This window comes from Cavia porcellus, unplaced genomic scaffold (genome assembly GCF_034190915.1).
Source record: "Cavia porcellus strain 051 isolate PalLab524CR breed Dunkin Hartley unplaced genomic scaffold, mCavPor4.1 scaffold_17, whole genome shotgun sequence".
NCBI lineage: Eukaryota > Metazoa > Chordata > Mammalia > Rodentia > Caviidae > Cavia > Cavia porcellus.
Genome location: NW_026947500.1, coordinates 4,613,889 through 4,627,445, shown reverse-complemented (window position 1 = coordinate 4,627,445; position 13,557 = coordinate 4,613,889). Strand labels below are relative to the sequence as shown.

General features: G+C 40.0%; 1 protein-coding gene across 8 annotated transcripts in view; it reads left to right on the top strand.

Annotated features, from left to right (window-relative positions):
- Pld1 (phospholipase D1) overlaps nucleotides 1-13,557 on the top strand; it is a 233,157-nt gene that overhangs the window by 22,213 nt on the left and 197,387 nt on the right. For 4 of the 8 annotated variants that reach the window (XM_063227160.1, XM_063227169.1, XM_063227163.1 and 1 more), the window contains exon 3: nucleotides 10,931-11,027. The exons of 2 other annotated variants lie outside the window; for them this stretch is intronic. The gene's annotated coding sequence lies outside the window, so the exon portion shown is untranslated. Of the gene's footprint in view, nucleotides 1-9,490; nucleotides 9,543-10,930; nucleotides 11,028-13,557 lie in introns of all 8 variants that reach the window. 2 more of the 8 variants (XM_063227164.1, XM_063227165.1) reach the window with 1 other exon arrangement.

The window sequence follows — 13,557 nt, the reverse complement described above, 5'->3', positions numbered from 1 at the left end:
ATTTGTTGCATGCATGAATGAAGAATTTAAAAAAAAATATGTGAGCAATAGAATTTTGTCCACAAGACTCACTTTTGCAGGCAGGATTTTTTTCTTAATAAATTCTCTAGATCTTTAGGTACATATTTATTTGTGGAGGATGTGGGTGATTTCTCTTTGCAAAACAACAGATTGGATTTGTACCCTTTTTACCTTTCTGTTCCTGGACCTCATTATGAAACTAATGATAGTGTAAATGCTGCTAATCAACTCAATTTAAAATGGCAATTAGAATTCAGGTTTCCTAGGAGCAAGACTTTTCTGTGTAGTTTTGTGTTCTCAGAACCAGAACAATTCACATGACTCCATAAGCAGCAAGTAAACTTCTGCTCCTCTCTCTGTGACTGGCCTTGCTTCTCTTTTCTGCAGAAAGCCAAAACAACAATAACAATAAACAAATCAAAAACAAAACCACACACACACACACACACACACACACACACACACACACACACCACAGAAATGAACTCCTTTAACTCCCAAACACTATTTGTCCTGGTCTCTTATCTGTCCTAGACTTCTTGGAAGTTTTTCTCTGTGTGTTTTTCTTTCACGGGGCTTTCTGTAGAATCCTTCCGCTTTCAGATATGAAACCATTTAACCGTTAAATCTTTCCTTGCAGTGCAGAGAATGCCCTGATGTAGCACAGAACCTCCTCTTGGCTCAGCTTCCCCCTCAGTTGTCTTCCCTGTTGTGTTCCGAGTGTTTGAAAGAGGCTCTGCAGGCCGAGGCTTCTAGCTGCTGTTAGAGTTCTCCCCACTTCTCTAGTCTCCTGCAGCTTCCCTGGAAGATCACCCATGGCCCCTGATGGCCCAGCACGGTCTCAGGATGCAGCTGCCCCACTGTTTGATCCCCCACCATTCCCTTGAAGGGAGCTGTATGTGTCACACAGGTCTCACGCACCTGGCCAGTACCTGCTTGCTTGGGAACTGAGATCCCTTCTGCCTCCCTGTCCTCTTACTCCTCACCTGGTTACTGAATCTTTCCCCAGGACCCTTTTCCCATTCCCATTATGGACTCTGTTCAGCTGGGGTTTTATCTCATGGAATACTGCTCATTCTCTGCCTGAAGCCTTCCACGATGACCTTGCTGAAACCCAGATTAGATGATGTTATCCTGCAGTTTAGACTCTTCTATGCTGGCAGCAGTGATGGCCATACGAGGCTGAGGCGAGAGTGCCACCAATATCAACCAACCAATCAATTAATCAGTCAATCAGTTCACACTTGCCACCACCAAAAACTGGACCTAAAGCTCACTATCATGGCAATGAAGACCTTTTTCAAGACCAGGCATGATGGTGTATTCCTCTAATTCCAGTATTCTGGAAGGCTGAGGCAGGAGGATCATAAGTTCAACCTTAGCCTGGGCAGCCATGTTTCAAAATAAAAAAATTGAAAGGGCTGGGTACATAGCAAGGTTTGACGGCCCTAGATTCGCTTACCCCCAAGAAAGACCCTTCACAATGGGCTGTCACATGCTTCTGTGCATTTTTTTTTTTTTTTTTTTTTTTTTTTTTTTGTCTTTTTCCTTTTTATTGGTACCGGGGATCGAACTCACGACTGCTGCTTGCAAGGCAGGCGCTTATGCCACTGAGCTAAATCCCCAGCCCCTGTCACATGCTTCTTTAACCTAATTTCCGGTTGCCTGGATGTACATATCCCCTCCACCGCATCCAGTGACAGAACATACCATATGTTCTTCTGCTTTGGTGTCTTTGAATAGAATGCCCTTCCTCCCTCCTTGCTGATAGATAGAAGCATCATATACATCACGGAGTCTGCCCTGACCCCCTATTTTCCCTGCATGCTGAAGCATTTCGGCTCCGCTCTGGGTTTGCACAGCTGTTTGTGCCCAGGATACTTTTGTTGGTGGGGCCATGTAGACTACCCCTCCGTGAGTGTGCCAGCTGAGGACAATGCCTTCAAGTCATTCTTGAATCCTCAGTGCCTAGTCCATTGCACATTAGGTGCTGGGAGGTATTCAGGAGGTAAATGTTGAAGTAAAGGAAAAGCCCTCAAATACGCTGTCGTATTGAGAGATGCAAACCAACACCTCTAGTGGTGGCAGGGAATTTAAACTCAGATATAGACAGAGTAATGGTAAGTGGTCTTGTTTGCCTTACCCTGTCTTTAACAGTGATGCATTTTGTAAGCGTGGAGAACCACAGGCAAACGTGTCAAAGCTCCTTTGTCTAGGAATAAACTGTGTTCCATCATCATCTTAATAGAAATGTTGCAGAAAAACCAATATCAATCTGAATGGAAGACTTTTTGCACTGAGGGGTTAGAAGGCTACTGTTTATTATGCTAGTGAACTTTTGGGAATCAGTTCCAAATCCCTAGCCATGAGTCAGCCTGGAGTTCAGTTTAAATACAGCTTTCAAGCAAGAAGTCCAAGGCTGATGGCAGGTTATTACATGATTCTTTACATGAATTAAGTCATGTGTTGTCAAGCAAGCTAGTTCTCAGTAGATTCCTGGGAATAAAAGGAGAGGTTTTGAATGGAGCAAGTAGCGTTAAATGTGACCTTGACTGGGCCAGTGTGTTTCAAACATGAAGTCTCTGAAGCAAGTTGGGAACCATATATATTTTTGTAACTAAAGAAAAACACAAGCTGGACACAGTCAGGCTGACCCAGTGTATTACTGAAGAGAAGCAGCTGGCTGCAGGCAGTCAAGGCTGGCTAAGTACATGACAAGTAGCAGGAGTGTAGTCACAGACCACTAGTGGATTTTTCACTTTGTTATCAAATATCTGTAAGTTTGCTATTCTGTAGTTTTGCCCTTATAGTACTTGTTCAGAAGGAATGGATTTTTTGGGGTTTCATGGGTTTTTTTTTTATTGGTTCATGTGTGCAGTACCTGTATTTTATAATCACCTTGGGGGACAGGTACACAAACACAATACAGCTAACTTCCTCATCCCTTCCTTCTCCTCTGATTTCCCTTTCCCCACTTACATTCTTATTGATATTATTACTTTTAACTCATGCTTTTGACATTAATGTTTACATTTTAAAGGAAAGGGACCAAGACAAAAGGTTTTAAAAACAATTCCTGTAATATATAATAGAGGTTTGTTACATTGTTTTACATGTTGTCATATTGCCTTTTGGTTTTGTTTTTATTTGGGAAGCTGATAGATGGGCTGTTGGAAAACCAGTGGCTGGATTTATTGACATCCTAACTGAATGAGTTCAGTTGTATGATGAACCCAGGAATTTTACTCATTAAAGAAAAATTCATCTCTGCATCTCTACATCTCTACCTCTGGCCTGGTTTGTCTAGCAGCTGGTAACTGGATAACCCTGTTTCTCTCCCTATCATCCATCTCATTTGTTAAAAGGTCCACAGACTGTCTGTTCAGTCCTCACAAAAAAGAAATGCAAATGCACTCAAAATACAAAAGATCATTTTGTTCTTGAGGCTAACAGTCACAATAGCTTTTAAATTTTTTTCTTTTTTTAAAATGTCAAATTAATTCTTATATTGTCTAAGTTTTGTTAACTCAGGAAAAATGTTCCTTTTTCACCAGTGATAATCCAGGGATAATGAACTTGCTGTGTGAAGGAGACACTGATGAACTGGCTGGCCTGAGCCCTTCTTGTTTATACTCTTGCCTCCCCGACCCGACACCTGCCTTACTGTGAATGTTAACACTGGAAAGGTGGCCTTGATTGTCTTTGCTGGGAAGGGTGATACCTAAATGAGTTGTAGCATATTCAGATATATTTTATAGTCCTTTCTAGGTGCACAAATCCACACCGTTTTCTCTTAACATTATGGCCGTGGGTTCCTTGGGTGCTATATTTTGTACAGGCTCTTGCAGTGTAAGAGAAACATTCACCACTTGGGGGGCACATCTTGGTATTTATTTAATGAAAAAATGGAGGTATTGTCAAGAGACGATGATTTGCTCTCAAGGAGGAAGAGGGGAAAAACCTCAGTGTGGATAGTTCAATCTACTATTCTAATATAGCAAAACCAGGAAGGAAGCTGATGTTGAAGACTGTTACGGTTTATGTTTAAAACGTCCTACAAAGCCTTTTGTGCTCCTAAGTGGTGCTTTTGAAAGGTGCTTGGATTATGGGGGTTATAGCTAACTTGCTATTGGAAGGTAAAACTTGGCTGGGGGAGGTGGGCGCTGGGGGCATGGCCTAGAAATCTCCTTCCTTTCACCCCTGATTGCTCTCTGCTTCCTGTTGCCATGCCATGAGCGGTTTCTTCTTTGCTGTTCCCTCTGTTATGCTGCCCTGCCTTCAGCCAGTGAATTATTGACTGAAACCTCTAGTTTATAATCTATAAGCTAAAATAAACCTTTCTTTCTTTAATTTGCAGGCATTGGGTATTGTGTCTTAGTGACATAAAAATAACTAAGACAGACTTTGGTACCAGGAGTGATACCAGGAAATTTGGTACCATTGCTGTAATTCTACATTTCATGTGATTCAAAAGCTTTTGGACCTGGCTATGGGAGGAGTGAGAAAAGGTTTGGAGATGCCATTTGGAGAGGCAGCCCTAGAATGCTGCCAGCTGAGTTTGGTGGGAGATATTGACTGAAGCTCAGAAGACTAGAATACTAGCAAAGACTAGGCACAGCAGGTTTCAGTTAGGAGCAAGGACTGCATCGGCAGCTGGGACCTAGGCCATGTGTGTTATGTGGTGGCAAAAACAAATTTGTCTGCATTTTGCTGATGTCCTAAGACTTCAAAGGAGTCTGAAGTTAAGAGATGCAGACTAATTCATTTGGCAGAGGAAATTTCAAGGCATCTGATGTGAGAGCTGTGGCATAGATAGGTACTATGGGTAGCTTTTAGCCAATCTACTTTGAGAATCAAGAGCTAAAGTTACAGCTAAATGATTTTAAAAGTTTTTAGTTTGGCAAAAAAAAAAGCTTTAATAACTTGAGATCTACAAAGATTAAGCAGACTAAAACTTGGCAGATTAATATTTAAAAAAGCCAAATACTTTACAAAGGGCATAGACATAGGCAAAGACTTTCTGAACATAGCATCAACTGCATAAGACATAATATTGAGAACCAATAAATAGGATCCTATCAAATTAAAAAAAAAACTTCTTCACAGCTAAGGAAATAACCAACAGAGTTAAGAGACAACCTACAAAATGAGAAAAAAGTTTTTCAGCTCTATCTTGAACAGAGGATTAACATCTAGCATATATAAAGAACTAAAACAAATACTCCTTAAAATAAAAGGCCCCATTACAAAAATGGGCAACCCAAATGAGTAGACACTTCTCAGAAGATGAAGCACAAGTGGCCAGTAAGTACATGAAAAAGTGCTCAACATTGCTGGCCACTAGAAAAATGCAAATTAAAACAGCCTCAAGATACCATCTTACTCCAGAAAGTATGCCTGTCATCAAGAAATCAAATAACAGATGTTCCCAAGGCTGCAGGAGAATGAGGAACTCTTCTACTTTGTTGATGGATATGTAAAATAGCATAAGCACTATGGAGATTCTTCAAAAAAACTAAAAATAGAATATTTGCTTCAGCTAGTATCCTTTTAGGTATCTTCCCCAAACAGTTAAAGACAGCATATTATTGGAATATATAAAAAGCCATGTTTTTAGCAGTATAATTTATAATAGCTAAATCTTGGAAGCAGCTTATATGTCCATCAGCAGAATATATGAGCTGTTATAAAGAAAGGTAAACTCGAGGCATTCATAGGCATACACCTTGAACTATAATGCTACGTAAAATAAATCCGACATGTAAGTTTAAACACCACATGGTTTTTCTTATATGAGAACTCAAATTATAAATAAAGAGCAGAATGAAAGATAAAAATAGGAAGCAGGAAAAACGTTTTCAAATGGGAAGGGGGACCAGAGATGAAGGGATGAGGGAGGAAAGGGAAGGAAAGGGGTGGGAGAAAAAGTACAATCGAAGAAAAAGTGGAAATAGAGCTTTTGCAGGTGGGAAGGGACCAGGAATTGAAAGGAGCCGGGAGAGATGGGCGGGTGGGATGAAAAGGAGTTAAGATGTGTTGTGTACAGTTACCAACTCCTCATAGTAAATTAATCATTACGTTCTGCAAACATATACTAATAAAATTTTTTAAAAAACAGTTTTAAAAAAGGAAGGTAATGGCTGGTCAGAGGAGGTGGGTCGCTGCAGGTGTGGCCCACAAGTTATGTTTCTCTCCCCCCATTTGTGGTGGCTGTCTGCTTCCTGCTGCCATGCCCTGAGCTGTTTATCCTCTGCCAGGCTGCCTGCCTTGTAGCCAGTTAGCCGTAGATTAAAGCTTCCGTAAACTATGAGCCAAAACAACCTCTCCTCTTTGAACTTGTGGAGATGGAAGGGCTGAAAAAATCTGCTTCTGCTTTTTGGTACCTCTGAGACTCCTGTTTCCAGAGTGGTGTCCATTGACCACGTGTGACTTTGGAACAATTGAAATGTGCTCTAAGCGTAAAATACACTCAGAATTTAAGCATTTGTATAAAAGAAAGTAACACAGTCCATTGATAATTTTTATATGGATCACATGATTAAATTACATACCATTTCAGATTAAATAGGTTAAATAAAAATATCATTAAGGTTATTTTCAGTTCTGTTGACTTTTTAATGTGATTGGTAGAAAATTGAAAATTACATATGTGGTTCGTATTTGTGACTGACAATGTATTCTATTGGACAGCAGTCTAATAGAGGTAAGCTGTGTGCATAAATTGCTAAGATCTATGCTTTCCTCCAGCCTTATGATGGCACTTAAATTGGGATAAATTTTTTAAAGGTAATTTGGCAACATCTCAAATAATAAAATATGCATCTGTATGCAAGTTACCTTAATGACAGAAGGAGAATGCCAAGGTTAACTTAGGCATACTTACATTTCCTTTTAGCTTTTCCCTTATTTAGTTGGGTCATGGTATGTGTGCAGAAGAATGGCAAGGACCCGTCTTTTAATGGCAGAAGGCCAGCTGAGGGAATCTGAACTCGTTTCTGAGTACTTACATGCCATTGGAAACATGGTACTTTAAGATGGTTTCTTAACCTAGTGCGGTGGCGGTAGATCTTTTAGGGATGAGCGCCCAAACTGCTACCCAACACCCACTTTTCTACAGCTAAGTGACAACACTGCAGTCAAACCCGAATACTGAGGTTTTAGTTTAGGAGAAAACAACTCATATCTTAGTAACTGTTGTCTTACAAGGAAAACAAATACTGTGTATGTCATCTGTTTGCTACCGCTGATCTAGTGTGATGGTTTATAGTTAGATGTCCCCACAAAACCTCCTGGGCTTATAAGTAGGGTTTTGGGGAATTGATTGGATCACTGGGCATGATACTTACTAGTGAGATAGACTACTGACCAAGGAGTTTGTAGCTAAATATGATTTGAGAGGTGAAGCCTGGTTGGAGGAGGTGAGTCACTGGGGGCGTGGCCTGGAAGGGTGGATCTCTGTCTTTTTTCCCTTGATCCCTGTCTTTGCTTCCTGCCTGTCAGGCCATGAGCTGTTTCTCCTTTGCCATGCTGCCCTGCCTTGAAGCCAGCCAGCAATGAACTGAAACCTCTGAAAACTGTGAGCCTTCCGCTATTATCTTTTTTTTTTTTTTTTATCGGTACCGGGGATCGAACTCACATCCGCCTGCTTGCAAGGCAGGTGCTTATGCCGCTGAGCTAAGTCTCCAGCGCCTTAGCCTTCCTCTTTTAAATTGTGGGTGTGGGGTAATGGATCTCAGCAATGAGGAAATAACTAAGACACCAAGTTAGCAGTCCTTCTAAAAAATCTCATTGTCTAAGAGTGCTGGTGTCTTTCCTTATCCCTTGAGAGTGACTAACATGCATATTTATTTTTTAAAAGAAATTCTTTTGAAATAATTGCTTTGAGTTTAGATGGTTTTTAGATCTTCCAAATCTAAATTAGTGCTTATTTTGTTCCAGGTAGCAACAGGTTCTTTATAGGAATAGGAAAGATAAGGCCCAGAGATGGGCTGATGAGACAAGAGGGTAAATTTTTCTCTTGTAGCCAATTTGTTGAAATGTGTAAAACACTGTAGTCTTCTTTTGTGTTTCATATTTCCCATACCATGAAAAAAATGCTGCTGTGGGCATGTCTTTTTAAGGACACGAGGCTAGATAATGCCCTTGGGCCTTGGAAAGATCAAATTGGTACACAGATATTTTAGAGGCTGACGCACAGAGGCCAGTCCTGAAAATGCTGGTGTGTGGTGCAGCTGGGAGGCAGGCTCAGACCACAGCTGCCTTCAATCCTAGTTCCACCAGCCGCCAGCTTTCCTTCTGCATTCCAGTATCTCAAGATTAATAATTTTACCTCTAATCTTTTGACTTTGCTACTTTTTGCTTTTCCTTTATGGTCAGGTAGGCTAACTTTTCCTCTACTCACTATGTTCATGCTCTGTTGCATGAACTTCTTTTTCCCTACCTCTATTCTTACTCTCCTGCAAAACCCAACCCTTTTAAAATTAAGGTTATGAGGTGTAGGTGTGCTTCCCCCCAGTAGATGAGCATGCATGCAGCACACACACAGCAATTTAATGGTGACGTTAAATTGATCATCCTGCCCTCCACCCCTAGTAAATTCATTTTCTAACTCTCCAGAGTGAGACCTTTCCCACCTTTATCTCTGTCCTTAGGTCTACGATTTTTTTCTGTCTGTCAGCTAATGATCTTACTGAATATATATATATATTCCATATATATATACGAAACTAAAAGCAATTGGAAAAGACTTACCAAATCCTCCAGCATCCACCTATCATTCTGTTTCCCTGTCCCCTGTTCTTTACTGTGGATAGATTCTTAGTCCTCCTGGCTAAGATCCATCTCACCCTCATGCATCTGACTATAACATTCTATAATATCTTTCTTTTAAAAAGATACTTATTTACATTATGTTAAGTGAGATAAGTCAGGCACAGAAAGATAAATATAAGCATGTTCTCACCCATGTGTGCAAGCTAACATGTTGAGCTCATAGAAGAGTAGCATAATGGCTTTCTGAGCCTGGGAAGGGTGTGGGGGAGGAAGGATGGAGGAAGGATGTTTAGTAGGCACAGGGGACAGTTGGATAGGAGCTCTAATGTTCTGTAGCACGGAGGGGTAATAACTATGGCTGACAGTGATTAGTAGTGTAGTGTTTCAAAATAGCTGGGAAAGTGGATGTTGAGTGCTCTCAGTACAGACTAATGACAAAGGTTTGAGAAGTTGGCTATTTCAGTTATCCTGATTTGATCATTACACATTGCACACATGTGTTGAAATGTCACACTGCACTGCATATTTATAATTGCTGTGTATTAATTAATGATAAAATACTTTTAAAAATAACTCCTTTTCTTCTCAGTTCCCCTCTACTTTACCTCATGTCTCTGTTCCATCTTTAAAACAAAACTCTTTGAATAAATTACCTCTTCTTACTGTCTCCAATTCCTTATCCCACTCTTTCCCCCAGAATATCTTATCATGGACATTTCAACTGCATGAGAAAGCTGACAGATTTTAAAGTGAGTATTCACAGCCACTACCTTGGTTCTACAATGAATGTTTTGCTTGATTACTCTGGCACTCATTTTGTCATCCATTCCTCTTCCCTCTATCTTTTCATCAACATACTTTATGTTTTAGACACATTTTAAACTATCAGGCATCGTTCTCTATACCCATTCCCTGTACTTCAGTGTACATATTACTAATTTATATTCGGTATTTGTTTATAGTTCTCTCCTTTGTAGTAAAGTTTGTATCCACAGAAACGTACAACTCTTAAGTGTATCATTTGTAGTTTTGATGAGTGCATGCACCACCCTGCAGTCCAAGCTCTCCTGAAGTAAAGAACGTAGCCGTTGTGACAGAGAGGTTCCTCTGGGTCCTTCTCAATCAGTCCTCATACCGCCCTCCTATGTCCTTCCAGAGGCAACCACTGTTTTCAGAACTCTTTGCCATACGTTATTTTTTGCCTTTTTGGAAGATTATAAATTTACAGGTTGTCACCTGTAATCTCAGGTGTGAGACCAATCAAGGATTCTAAATTCGAGCCCAGCGTGGGCAATTTAGCAACATAGTGAGACCATTTGAATGAACAAATGAATGAATGATAGTAACATAGTGAGACTATTTGAATGAACAAATGAATGATAAACAAGCACAAAATAATTAGAGATGTAACTCAATATGAAGGCCCTGAATTCAGTCCTTAATACAAGGGAACAATAACAACAACAACAACAAAATACAGTATGTCCCCTTTTGTGCTAAGCTTCCTTCATTCAGCATAGTGTTTTGGAAATTCATGTCATGTGCATTAATAATTCATCCCTTTCTGGAGCTAATTATCATTCCATTGTTTAGCTATACAACAGTTTGTTTACTCCCTTTTCTACTGATGAATAGCTGAATTGTTTCCCCCTTTTGGCTATCATGAATAAATTTGCCATGAATAAATATAACTCTGTGGATGTATGTTTTCTTTTCTCTTGGGTAAATACTTAGGAATGAAATCACTGAATTGTAAGGTAGGTTTATGTTAGTTTTATGAGAATCTGTGAGAACTTTTCTAACATACTTGTGATTTTACACTTTGACCAAGTGTTTGAGAGTCCTCTGCCACATTGCCTCTGGTGGTCTGTTAGTGCTAACCTATTCGGAGAGGGATTGGAGCAGTATCGCACTGTGTTTCTTACTTGAATTTCCTAACGAATGTTAACATTGACCACTTTTTCCTGTGCTTATTGACTACTAGTTTATCTTCCTTTGTAAACTGTCTGATCAAACATTTTGCCCTTTTTTATTGAATTATAGGCATTCATGACTCTACATAGCAGTCTTGTCAGGTCTACAGTTTGCCTGTGTTTTCCACAGGTTATGGCTTACTTTTCCATTTTCTTTTTGGCAGTGCTGGGGATCAAACCCAGGGGCTTGTGCATGCTAGGCAAGCCCTCTACCACTGAGCTACGTCTTCAGCCTTTTTCATTTTCTTGACGTGTCTTTTGGTAAGTAGAAATGCTTAATTTTGTTAAAGTTTAACCTCTTACGAATGTTGCCTTTTGTGTTATATTTAAATGCTGTATAGTTTTAGCTTACATATTTAGGTCTACAGTCCATTTCAAATTAATGTTTGTGTATGATATCAGGGTTGAGATTTATTTGTTTTTGCCATATAGATACTAAGTTATTTTGGCATCATTTGTTGAAGGCCTTTTCCTTTTTTATATTCTGTGTAACTTTTGTGAAAATCATGATTTTTAAGTATGGGTCTGTTTGTAAGTTATCTTGTGTATTAACCTATTTGTTGATTCTATCTCACTACTGCACTACCTTGATTACTGTAGACTTACTATGAGATCTTGAACAAAGTATACTTTTTAATGATTAGTTTAGCTATTTTAAGTACTGTATACGTATTATTATACAGATGTACATGTATAAATCAGTGTGATTTTACAGTAGTCCCTTAGTTCATGAGTGCTTTTGCTTATGAACAATTTGGTTCACAAACTGAACCGTTTGGCAGAATTTTGTTTTTGTTTGTACACTCTGCATCGGGTGATGAACATGGCCATGTCATCCTTTCCAGAACTGGAGCAAATTAAGTTTGTGAACTGAGGTACCACTGCATTTGAGGTCAGCTTGTGGAGACCAGACAGGTGAACAATGTTTAGCCTTTTAATTCATGGATGTAGCATATCGACTTTAATTTCTCTCCATGGTGTCTTACAGTCACAGACTCATTTGAACTCAGTCTTTAGAATTTATGCCTACAGTTTCCCCGGAGCCACGCCATTTAGGCTGTCAGTGACCTCGTACCCAGCATTCAGTTCTCCATCTTCCTCTTTCTCCATTTCCTCAGCAAGCATTGAATAGTCGGTGGCTCAATCTTGAAAACATTCAGTCACCTCCTCCTTGTGTCAGTGTTCTTCTAGTTTACTTCCGTCTCGCCAGAAGGCCATTGTTGGTGTGCTTTACTGGATTCTTTCTTGCTGATGTTTAAATGTTAGAGACTCCTGAGCTTCCGTCCTCAGACAACTTTCTGTGGTCCACCTTTAGTCACAGTCTCCTGGTGAAAATTTTATTTAAGCCAGCCATCCTGTTTAAAGCCATCTGACTCTCAATTTTATATCTCAGTCCCGAGTCCCAGAATTATGGGTTCATCTTCCTCCTGATATTTATTTGGACTTCTGAAAGAGCGCTCAAACTTAACCTGTGCAAAACCACACTCTTGATGTGTCCGTAAACACGACTGCTCCTCCTTATCCCCCAGTCATAGCATTTTATCCCTGTTGTTCATTTGCCTATCTTGGAGTCTCCTGCACATCTCTCTTTTACTCTCTACATCACAGAAGAAAATTTTGTGGGACCTTTTTCTTCAGGTTTCTTGCACTTGAATACTGTCTTCCTCTGTCACCTGGAATACTTCAGTATTCCCCTAAGTAGTGGGCTTTCTCTATTCATTGCCTTCATCAGTTTGAGTAGTTAAAAAAAAAAAAAAATCACAGTGTTCCATACCCTTTTTAAAACCTTTCAGAGTCTTTCCATCATATTTGGGAAAACAGAACTGCAAAGCTGTTCAGGGTGCTCAGACCTTCCTGCTCCTTCTCTGACTCGGACCCCTTCTCTGCCCTTCTGTCACAGCACCCTGGCCCACAGGGCCCTTTTGGTTGCTCTTGAACAAGCCGAGTTTGTTTAGGCTTCAGGGCCTTTGCTGTCTGCTTCTTCTGCCTGGAACCTTTCCCCAGATACACGTAACCACGGGGCTTGTTGCTTCCATCCTTCAGTCCTCTGGTGAAAGCTGTGGTCCCCTACAGGCCTTTCCCGACCGCCCTGTCTCAGGAATGCGCCTTGCGCCTCCCCCATCCTGCTTCAGTGCCTTCCTCTGCTTTGGTTTGCTTAACAGCACCTAGCGGTATCTACTTCTATCTTTATTTGTTTAAAATGTTTATAGTCTCTGATGCACAAACAGCTCCTTGAAGATAGGGGCCATCTGTTTTTTGTCCAACAAAGCCTGCCACGCAGCAGGTATCCAGTGAACCTGTGTAGAATGAATAATGTTGGGTAGCTAACCTTTTGGCCCAATTTTCTTCCTCTGAGAAATAGAAAAAAAAATGGTATCTATCACAGGGTAGGTGTGAATGACAAATAAGACATTGGGTGTAGTAGATTGTTGCTGTTATGGAAATTAAATTTCTTACAATAAGTCAGGGCTGGGGATTTAGCTCAGTGGCATAAGCGCCTGCCTTGAAGCATGCGGTCGTGAGTTTGATCCCTGATACTGATAAAAAAAAAGATTGCTCATTTTTTAAAAGGTATTCTCCTCTGATGTGATATTGTTGTCATATTAATAAAAAATAATAAATCAACATGAATCCATATGTCATAGAATTTCTTTGTAATTTACTTTTTTGTATCGGTCGATTTCAGATAGTTACTGATTTCTTAGAGGAAGTAAATATAAGCATATTATAGTCTCTGATTCAAGAGTTTGACTTAAAATTTTTTGATTTTATGATGGTGTGAAAGCTTACC